A 12,739-nucleotide genomic window follows, 5' to 3' on the forward strand; every position below is an offset into this window, starting at 1 on the left:
AAACACTCGAACACAAGTATCACAAGAACAACAATAATAAAAGTTTTCGGATGTTGAGCATTACCGTCAAACCTGGGCAGTTACGTAATCGTAAGCTGGAATAAATGTAACCTGATCAACTACATTTATTCGAGATGCGATGAACGTGTGCTTCGGAGTGATAGTGGTGTTGCAACAGGTCTGAAACTTACCAACTAGGAATGCTAGAGCCAAACATAAAGTTAAAATACTATAGGAGTATTTTGGAACACTAAAAGATTCACACTAATCCTAGAATCATAATCAGAAGATAAGAATCAAACAAGAAATTAAAATACCATAGGGGTATTTTAGGATCCATAACTAACCTTGTGTGAAGAACTAAAAGATCCTTATTGATATACCTACAACTACTCAACAGCTTCGGGGTGTGACAGATTGGTATCAGAGCATTGTTTATAGTGAGCTAAGTATATCAATTCATAAAAGATATACATCCTATAAATACAAAGGGATAAAACCCTCTGACCAAGAATTATACTTTAAAATATAACCATATTTTACCAAAGTATAATAACATCCAGAATCTAAACACTCGAACACAAGTATCACAAGAACAACAATAATAAAAGTTTTCGGATGTTGAGCATTACCGTCAAACCTGGGCAGTTATGTAATCGTAAGCTGGAATAAATGTAACCTGATCAACTACATTTATTCGAGATGCGATGAACGTGTGCTTCGGAGTGATAATGGTGTTGCAACAGGTCTGAAACTTACCAACTAGGAATGCTAGAGCCAAACATAAAGCTAAAATACTATAGGAGTATTTTGGAACACTAAAAGAGTCACACTAATCCCAGAATCATAATCAGAAGATAAGAATCAAACAAGAAATTAAAATACCATAGGGGTATTTTAGGATCCATAACTAACCTTGTGTGAAGAACTAAAAAGATCCTTATTGATATACCTACAACTACTCAACAGCTTCGGGGTGTGACAGATTGGTATCAGAGCATTGTTTATAGTGAGCTAAGTATATCAATTCATAAAAGATATACAACCTATAAATACAAAGGGATAAAACACTCTGACCAAGAATTATACTTTAAAATATAACCATATTTTACCAAAGTATAATAATATCCAGAATCTAAACACTCGAACACAAGTATCACAAGAACAACAATAATAAAAGTTTTCGGATGTTGAGCATTACCGTCAAACCTGGGCAGTTACGTAATCGTAAGCTGGAATAAATGTAACCTGATCAACTACATTTATTCGAGATGCGATGAACGTGTGCTTCGGAGTGATAGTGGTGTTGCAACAGGTCTGAAACTTACCAACTAGGAATGCTAGAGCCAAACATAAAGTTAAAATACTATAGGAGTATTTTGGAACACTAAAAGATTCACACTAATCCCAGAATCATAATCAGAAGATAAGAATCAAACAAGAAATTAAAATACCATAGGGGTATTTTAGGATCCATAACTAACCTTGTGTGAAGAACTAAAAAGATCCTTATTGATATACCTACAACTACTCAACAGCTTCGGGGTGTGACAGATTGGTATCAGAGCATTGTTTATAGTGAGCTAAGTATATCAATTCATAAAAGATATACAGCCTATAAATACAAAGGGATAAAACACTCTGACCAAGAATTATACTTTAAAATATAACCATATTTTACCAAAGTATAATAACATCCAGAATCTAAACACTCGAACACAAGTATCACAAGAACAACAATAATAAAAGTTTTCGGATGTTGAGCATTACCGTCAAACCTGGGCAGTTACGTAATCGTAAGCTGGAATAAATGTAACCTGATCAACTACATTTATTCGAGATGCGATGAACGTGTGCTTCGGAGTGATAGTGGTGTTGCAACAGGTCTGAAACTTACCAACTAGGAATGCTAGAGCCAAACATAAAGTTAAAATACTATAGGAGTATTTTGGAACACTAAAAGATTCACACTAATCCCAGAATCATAATCAGAAGATAAGAATCAAACAAGAAATTAAAATACCATAGGGGTATTTTAGGATCCATAACTAACCTTGTGTGAAGAACTAAAAAGATCCTTATTGATATACCTACAACTACTCAACAGCTTCGGGGTGTGACTGATTGGTATCAGAGCATTGTTTATAGTGAGCTAAGTATATCAATTCATAAAAGATATACAGCCTATAAATACAAAGGGATAAAACACTCTGACCAAGAATTATACTTTAAAATATAACCATATTTTACCAAAGTATAATAACATCCAGAATCTAAACACTCGAACACAAGTATCACAAGAACAACAATAATAAAAGTTTTCGGATGTTGAGCATTACCGTCAAACCTGGGCAGTTACGTAATCGTAAGCTGGAATAAATGTAACCTGATCAAATACATTTATTCGAGATGCGATGAACGTGTGCTTCGGAGTGATAGTGGTGTTGCAACAGGTCTGAAACATACCAACTAGGAATGCTAGAGCCAAACATAAAGTTAAAATACTATAGGAGTATTTTGGAACACTAAAAGATTCACACTAATCCCAGAATCATAATCAGAAGATAAGAATCAAACAAGAAATTAAAATACCATAGGGGTATTTTAGGATCCATAACTAAACTTGTGTGAAGAACTAAAAAGATCCTTATTGATATACCTACAACTACTCAACAGCTTCGGGGTGTGACAGATTGGTATCAGAGCATTGTTTATAGTGAGCTAAGTATATCAATTCATAAAAGATATACAACCTATAAATACAAAGGGATAAAACACTCTGACCAAGAATTATACTTTAAAATATAACCATATTTTACCAAAGTATAATAACATCCAGAATCTAAACACTCGAACACAAGTATCACAAGAACAACAATAATAAAAGTTTTCGGATGTTGAGCATTACCGTCAAACCTGGGCAGTTATGTAATCGTAAGCTGGAATAAATGTAACCTGATCAACTACATTTATTCGAGATGCGATAAACGTGTGCTTCGGAGTGATAGTGGTGTTGCAACAGGTCTGAAACTTACCAACTAGGAATGCTAGAGCCAAACATAAAGTTAAAATACTATAGGAGTATTTTGGAACACTAAAAGATTCACACTAATCCCAGAATTATAATCAGAAGATAAGAATCAAACAAGAAATTAAAATACCATAGGGGTATTTTAGGATCCATAACTAACCTTGTGTGAAGAACTAAAAAGATCCTTATTGATATACCTACAACTACTCAACAGCTTCGGGGTGTGACAGATTGGTATCAGAGCATTGTTTATAGTGAGCTAAGTATATCAATTCATAAAAGATATACAGCCTATAAATACAAATGGATAAAACACTCTGACCAAGAATTATACTTTAAAATATAACCATATTTTACCAAAGTATAATAACATCCAGAATCTAAACACTCGAACACAAGTATCACAAGAACAACAATAATAAAAGTTTTCGGATGTTGAGCATTACCGTCAAACCTGGGCAGTTACGTAATCGTAAGCTGGAATAAATGTAACCTGATCAACTACATTTATTCGAGATGCGATGAACGTGTGCTTCGGAGTGATAGTGGTGTTGCAACAGGTCTGAAACTTACCAACTAGGAATGCTAGAGCCAAACATAAAGTTAAAATACTATAGGAGTATTTTGGAACAGTAAAAGATTCACACTAATCCCAGAATCATAATCAGAAGATAAGAATCAAACAAGAAATTAAAATACCATAGGGGTATTTTAGGATCCATAACTAACCTTGTGTGAAGAACTAAAAAGATCCTTATTGATATACCTACAACTACTCAACAGCTTCGGGGTGTGACTGATTGGTATCAGAGCATTGTTTATAGTGAGCTAAGTATATCAATTCATAAAAGATATACAGCCTATAAATACAAAGGGATAAAACACTCTGACCAAGAATTATACTTCAAAATATAACCATATTTTACCAAAGTATAATAACATCCAGAATCTAAACACTCGAACACAAGTATCACAAGAACAACAATAATAAAAGTTTTCGGATGTTGAGCATTACCGTCAAACCTGGGCAGTTACGTAATCGTAAGCTGGAATAAATGTAACCTGATCAACTACATTTATTCGAGATGCGATGAACGTGTGCTTCGGAGTGATAGTGGTGTTGCAACAGGTCTGAAACATACCAACTAGGAATGCTAGAGCCAAACATAAAGTTAAAATACTATAGGAGTATTTTGGAACACTAAAAATTCACACTAATCCCAGAATCATAATCAGAAGATAAGAATCAAACAAGAAATTAAAATACCATAGGGGTATTTTAGGATCCATAACTAAACTTGTGTGAAGAACTAAAAAGATCCTTATTGATATACCTACAACTACTCAACAGCTTCGGGGTGTGACAGATTGGTATCAGAGCATTGTTTATAGTGAGCTAAGTATATCAATTCATAAAAGATATACAACCTATAAATACAAAGGGATAAAACACTCTGACCAAGAATTATACTTTAAAATATAACCATATTTTACCAAAGTATAATAACATCCAGAATCTAAACACTCGAACACAAGTATCACAAGAACAACAATAATAAAAGTTTTCGGATGTTGAGCATTACCGTCAAACCTGGGCAGTTACGTAATCGTAAGCTGGAATAAATGTAACCTGATCAACTACATTTATTCGAGATGCGATGAACGTGTGCTTCAGAGTGATAGTGGTGTTGCAACAGGTCTGAAACATACCAACTAGGAATGCTAGAGCCAAACATAAAGTTAAAATACTATAGGAGTATTTTGGAACACTAAAAATTCACACTAATCCCAGAATCATAATCAGAAGATAAGAATCAAACAAGAAATTAAAATACCATAGGGGTATTTTAGGATCCATACCTAACTTGTGTGAAGAACTAAAAAGATCCTTATTGATATACCTACAACTACTCAACAGCTTCGGGGTGTGACAGATTGGTATCAGAGCATTGTTTATAGTGAGCTAAGTATATCAATTCATAAAAGATATACAACCTATAAATACAAAGGGATAAAACACTCTGACCAAGAATTATACTTTAAAATATAACCATATTTTACCAAAGTATAATAACATCCAGAATCTAAACACTCGAACACAAGTATCACATGAACAACAATAATAAAAGTTTTCGGATGTTGAGCATTACCGTCAAACCTGGGCAGTTATGTAATCGTAAGCTGGAATAAATGTAACCTGATCAACTACATTTATTCGAAATGCGATGAACGTGTGCTTCGGAGTGATAGTGGTGTTGCAACAGGTCTGAAACTTACCAACTAGGAATGCTAGAGCCAAACATAAAGTTAAAATACTATAGGAGTATTTTGGAACACTAAAAGATTCACACTAATCCCAGAATCATAATCAGAAGATAAGAATCAAACAAGAAATTAAAATACCATAGGGGTATTTTAGGATCCATAACTAACCTTGTGTGAAGAACTAAAAAGATCCTTATTGATATACCTACAACTACTCAACAGCTTCGGGGTGTGACAGATTGGTATCAGAGCATTGTTTATAGTGAGCTAAGTATATCAATTCATAAAAGATATACAACCTATAAATACAAAGGGATAAAACACTCTGACCAAGAATTATACTTTAAAATATAACCATATTTTACCAAAGTATAATAACATCCAGAATCTAAACACTCGAACACAAGTATCACAAGAACAACAATAATAAAAGTTTTCGGATGTTGAGCATTACCGTCAAACCTGGGCAGTTATGTAATCGTAAGCTGGAATAAATGTAACCTGATCAACTACATTTATTCGAGATGCGATGAACGTGTGCTTCGGAGTGATAGTGGTGTTGCAACAGGTCTGAAACTTACCAACTAGGAATGCTAGAGCCAAACATAAAGTTAAAATACTATAGGAGTATTTTGGAACACTAAAAGATTCACACTAATCCCAGAATCATAATCAGAAGATAAGAATCAAACAAGAAATTAAAATACCATAGGGGTATTTTAGGATCCATAACTAACCTTGTGTGAAGAACTAAAAAGATCCTTATTGATATACCTACAACTACTCAACAGCTTCGGGGTGTGACAGATTGGTATCAGAGCATTGTTTATAGTGAGCTAAGTATATCAATTCATAAAAGATATACAACCTATAAATACAAAGGGATAAAACACTCTGACCAAGAATTATACTTTAAAATATAACCATATTTTACCAAAGTATAATAACATCCAGAATCTAAACACTCGAACACAAGTATCACAAGAACAACAATAAGAAAAGTTTTCGGATGTTGAGCATTACCGTCAAACCTGGGCAGTTATGTAATCGTAAGCTGGAATAAATGTAACCTGATCAACTACATTTATTCGAGATGCGATGAACGTGTGCTTCGGAGAGATAGTGGTGTTGCAACAGGTCTGAAACATACCAACTAGGAATGCTAGAGCCAAACATAAAGTTAAAATACTATAGGAGTATTTTGGAACACTAAAAGATTCACACTAATCCCAGAATCATAATCAGAAGATAAGAATCAAACAAGAAATTAAAATACCATAGGGGTATTTTAGGATCCATAACTAACCTTGTGTGAAGAACTAAAAAGATCCTTATTGATATACCTACAACTACTCAACAGCTTCGGGGTGTGACAGATTGGTATCAGAGCATTGTTTATAGTGAGCTAAGTATATCAATTCATAAAAGATATACAACCTATAAATACAAAGGGATAAAACACTCTGACCAAGAATTATACTTTAAAATATAACCATATTTTACCAAAGTATAATAACATCCAGAATCTAAACACTCGAACACAAGTATCACAAGAACAACAATAATAAAAGTTTTCGGATGTTGAGCATTACCGTCAAACCTGGGCAGTTATGTAATCGTAAGCTGGAATAAATGTAACCTGATCAACTACATTTATTCGAGATGCGATGAACGTGTGCTTCGGAGTGATAGTGGTGTTGCAACAGGTCTGAAACTTACCAACTAGGAATGCTAGAGCCAAACATAAAGCTAAAATACTATAGGAGTATTTTGGAACACTAAAAGATTCACACTAATCCCAGAATCATAATCAGAAGATAAGAATCAAACAAGAAATTAAAATACCATAGGGGTATTTTAGGATCCATAACTAACCTTGTGTGAAGAACTAAAAAGATCCTTATTGATATACCTACAACTACTCAACAGCTTCGGGGTGTGACTGATTGGTATCAGAGCATTGTTTATAGTGAGCTAAGTATATCAATTCATAAAAGATATACAGCGTATAAATACAAAGGGATAAAACACTCTGAACAAGAATTATACTTTAAAATATAACCATATTTTACCAAAGTATAATAACATCCAGAATCTAAACACTCGAACACAAGTATCACAAGAACAACAATAATAAAAGTTTTCGGATGTTGAGCATTACCGTCAAACCTGGGCAGTTATGTAATGGTAAGCTGGAATAAATGTAACCTGATCAACTACATTTATTCGAGATGCGATGAACGTGTGCTTCGGAGTGATAGTGGTGTTGCAACAGGTCTGAAACTTACCAACTAGGAATGCTAGAGCCAAACATAAAGTTAAAATACTATAGGAGTATTTTGGAACACTAAAAGATTCACACTAATCCCAGAATCATAATCAGAAGATAAGAATCAAACAAGAAATTAAAATACCATAGGGGTATTTTAGGATCCATAACTAACCTTGTGTGAAGAACTAAAAAGATCCTTATTGATATACCTACAACTACTCAACAGCTTCGGGGTGTGACAGATTGGTATCAGAGCATTGTTTATAGTGAGCTAAGTATATAAATTCATAAAAGATATACAACCTATAAATACAAAGGGATAAAACACTCTGACCAAGAATTATACTTTAAAATATAACCATATTTTACCAAAGTATAATAACATCCAGAATCTAAACACTCGAACACAAGTATCACAAGAACAACAATAATAAAAGTTTTCGGATGTTGAGCATTACCGTCAAACCTGGGCAGTTATGTAATCGTAAGCTGGAATAAATGTAACCTGATCAACTACATTTATTCGAGATGCGATGAACGTGTGCTTCGGAGTGATAGTGGTGTTGCAACAGGTCTAAAACTTACCAACTAGGAATGCTAGAGCCAAACATAAAGTTAAAATACTATAGGAGTATTTTGGAACACTAAAAGAGTCACACTAATCCCAGAATCATAATCAGAAGATAAGAATCAAACAAGAAATTAAAATACCATAGGGGTATTTTAGGATCCATAACTAACCTTGTGTGAAGAACTAAAAAGATCCTTATTGATATACCTACAACTACTCAACAGCTTCGGGGTGTGACAGATTGGTATCAGAGCATTGTTTATAGTGAGCTAAGTATATCAATTCATAAAAGATATACAACCTATAAATACAAAGGGATAAAACACTCTGACCAAGAATTATACTTTAAAATATAACCATATTTTACCAAAGTATAATAACATCCAGAATCTAAACACTCGAACACAAGTATCACAAGAACAACAATAATAAAAGTTTTCGGATGTTGAGCATTACCGTCAAACCTGGGCAGTTATGTAATCGTAAGCTGGAATAAATGTAACCTGATCAACTACATTTATTCGAGATGCGATGAACGTGTGCTTCGGAGTGATAGTGGTGTTGCAACAGGTCTGAAACTTACCAACTAGGAATGCTAGAGCCAAACATAAAGCTAAAATACTATAGGAGTATTTTGGAACACTAAAAGATTCACACTAATCCCAGAATCATAATCAGAAGATAAGAATCAAACAAGAAATTAAAATACCATAGGGGTATTTTAGGATCCATAACTAACCTTGTGTGAAGAACTAAAAAGATCCTTATTGATATACCTACAACTACTCAACAGCTTCGGGGTGTGACTGATTGGTATCAGAGCATTGTTTATAGTGAGCTAAGTATATCAATTCATAAAAGATATATAGCGTATAAATACAAAGGGATAAAACACTCTGAACAAGAATTATACTTTAAAATATAACCATATTTTACCAAAGTATAATAACATCCAGAATCTAAACACTCGAACACAAGTATCACAAGAACAACAATAATAAAAGTTTTCGGATGTTGAGCATTACCGTCAAACCTGGGCAGTTATGTAATGGTAAGCTGGAATAAATGTAACCTGATCAACTACATTTATTCGAGATGCGATGAACGTGTGCTTCGGAGTGATAGTGGTGTTGCAACAGGTCTGAAACTTACCAACTAGGAATGCTAGAGCCAAACATAAAGTTAAAATACTATAGGAGTATTTTGGAACACTAAAAGATTCACACTAATCCCAGAATCATAATCAGAAGATAAGAATCAAACAAGAAATTAAAATACCATAGGGGTATTTTAGGATCCATAACTAACCTTGTGTGAAGAACTAAAAAGATCCTTATTGATATACCTACAACTACTCAACAGCTTCGGGGTGTGACAGATTGGTATCAGAGCATTGTTTATAGTGAGCTAAGTATATCAATTCATAAAAGATATACAACCTATAAATACAAAGGGATAAAACACTCTGACCAAGAATTATACTTTAAAATATAACCATATTTTACCAAAGTATAATAACATCCAGAATCTAAACACTCGAACACAAGTATCACAAGAACAACAATAATAAAAGTTTTCGGATGTTGAGCATTACCGTCAAACCTGGGCAGTTATGTAATCGTAAGCTGGAATAAATGTAACCTGATCAACTACATTTATTCGAGATGCGATGAACGTGTGCTTCGGAGTGATAGTGGTGTTGCAACAGGTCTGAAACTTACCAACTAGGAATGCTAGAGCCAAACATAAAGTTAAAATACTATAGGAGTATTTTGGAACACTAAAAGAGTCACACTAATCCCAGAATCATAATCAGAAGATAAGAATCAAACAAGAAATTAAAATACCATAGGGGTATTTTAGGATCCATAACTAACCTTGTGTGAAGAACTAAAAAGATCCTTATTGATATACCTACAACTACTCAACAGCTTCGGGGTGTGACAGATTGGTATCAGAGCATTGTTTATAGTGAGCTAAGTATATCAATTCATAAAAGATATACAACCTATAAATACAAAGGGATAAAACACTCTGACCAAGAATTATACTTTAAAATATAACCATATTTTACCAAAGTATAATAACATCCAGAATCTAAACACTCGAACACAAGTATCACAAGAACAACAATAATAAAAGTTTTCGGATGTTGAGCATTACCGTCAAACCTGGGCAGTTATGTAATCGTAAGCTGGAATAAATGTAACCTGATCAACTACATTTATTCGAGATGCGATGAACGTGTGCTTCGGAGTGATAGTGGTGTTGCAACAGGTCTGAAACTTACCAACTAGGAATGCTAGAGCCAAACATAAAGTTAAAATACTATAGGAGTATTTTGGAACACTAAAAGATTCACACTAATCCCAGAATCATAATCAGAAGATAAGAATCAAACAAGAAATTAAAATACCATAGGGGTATTTTAGGATCCATAACTAACCTTGTGTGAAGAACTAAAAAGATCCTTATTGATATACCTACAACTACTCAACAGCTTCGGGGTGTGACAGATTGGTATCAGAGCATTGTTTATAGTGAGCTAAGTATATAAATTCATAAAAGATATACAACCTATAAATACAAAGGGATAAAACACTCTGACCAAGAATTATACTTTAAAATATAACCATATTTTACCAAAGTATAATAACATCCAGAATCTAAACACTCGAACACAAGTATCACAAGAACAACAATAATAAAAGTTTTCGGATGTTGAGCATTACCGTCAAACCTGGGCAGTTATGTAATCGTAAGCTGGAATAAATGTAACCTGATCAACTACATTTATTCGAGATGCGATGAACGTGTGCTTCGGAGTGATAGTGGTGTTGCAACAGGTCTGAAACTTACCAACTAGGAATGCTAGAGCCAAACATAAAGTTAAAATACTATAGGAGTATTTTGGAACACTAAAAGAGTCACACTAATCCCAGAATCATAATCAGAAGATAAGAATCAAAAAAGAAATTAAAATACCATAGGGGTATTTTAGGATCCATAACTAACCTTGTGTGAAGAACTAAAAAGATCCTTATTGATATACCTACAACTACTCAACAGCTTCGGGGTGTGACAGATTGGTATCAGAGCATTGTTTATAGTGAGCTAAGTATATCAATTCATAAAAGATATACAACCTATAAATACAAAGGGATAAAACACTCTGACCAAGAATTATACTTTAAAATATAACCATATTTTACCAAAGTATAATAACATCCAGAATCTAAACACTCGAACACAAGTATCACAAGAACAACAATAATAAAAGTTTTCGGATGTTGAGCATTACCGTCAAACCTGGGCAGTTATGTAATCGTAAGCTGGAATAAATGTAACCTGATCAACTACATTTATTCGAGATGCGATGAACGTGTGCTTCGGAGTGATAGTGGTGTTGCAACAGGTCTGAAACTTACCAACTAGGAATGCTAGAGCCAAACATAAAGCTAAAATACTATAGGAGTATTTTGGAACACTAAAAGATTCACACTAATCCCAGAATCATAATCAGAAGATAAGAATCAAACAAGAAATTAAAATACCATAGGGGTATTTTAGGATCCATAACTAACCTTGTGTGAAGAACTAAAAAGATCCTTATTGATATACCTAAAACTACTCAACAGCTTCGGGGTGTGACTGATTGGTATCTGAGCATTGTTTATAGTGAGCTAAGTATATCAATTCATAAAAGATATACAGCGTATAAATACAAAGGGATAAAACACTCTGAACAAGAATTATACTTTAAAATATAACCATATTTTACCAAAGTATAATAACATCCAGAATCTAAACACTCGAACACAAGTATCACAAGAACAACAATAATAAAAGTTTTCGGATGTTGAGCATTACCGTCAAACCTGGGCAGTTATGTAATGGTAAGCTGGAATAAATGTAACCTGATCAACTACATTTATTCGAGATGCGATGAACGTGTGCTTCGGAGTGATAGTGGTGTTGCAACAGGTCTAAAACTTACCAACTAGGAATGCTAGAGCCAAACATAAAGTTAAAATACTATAGGAGTATTTTGGAACACTAAAAGATTCACACTAATCCCAGAATCATAATCAGAAGATAAGAATCAAACAAGAAATTAAAATACCATAGGGGTATTTTAGGATCCATAACTAACCTTGTGTGAAGAACTAAAAAGATCGTTATTGATATACCTACAACTACTCAACAGCTTCGGGGTGTGACAGATTGGTATCAGAGCATTGTTTATAGTGAGCTAAGTATATCAATTCATAAAAGATATACAGCCTATAAATACAAAGGGATAAAACACTCTGACCAAGAATTATACTTTAAAATATAACCATATTTTACCAAAGTATAATAACATCCAGAATCTAAACACTCGAACACAAGTATCACAAGAACAACAATAATAAAAGTTTTCGGATGTTGAGCATTACCGTCAAACCTGGGCAGTTATGTAATGGTAAGCTGGAATAAATGTAACCTGATCAACTACATTTATTCGAGATGCGATGAACGTGTGCTTCGGAGTGATAGTGGTGTTGCAACAGGTCTGAAACTTACCAACTAGGAATGCTAGAGCCAAACATAAAGTTAA

The sequence above is a fragment of the Lactuca serriola genome, chromosome 3, assembly GCF_051521515.1.
Source record: "Lactuca serriola cultivar US96UC23 chromosome 3, Lser_US96UC23_V15, whole genome shotgun sequence".
Classification (NCBI taxonomy): Eukaryota; Viridiplantae; Streptophyta; class Magnoliopsida; order Asterales; family Asteraceae; genus Lactuca; species Lactuca serriola.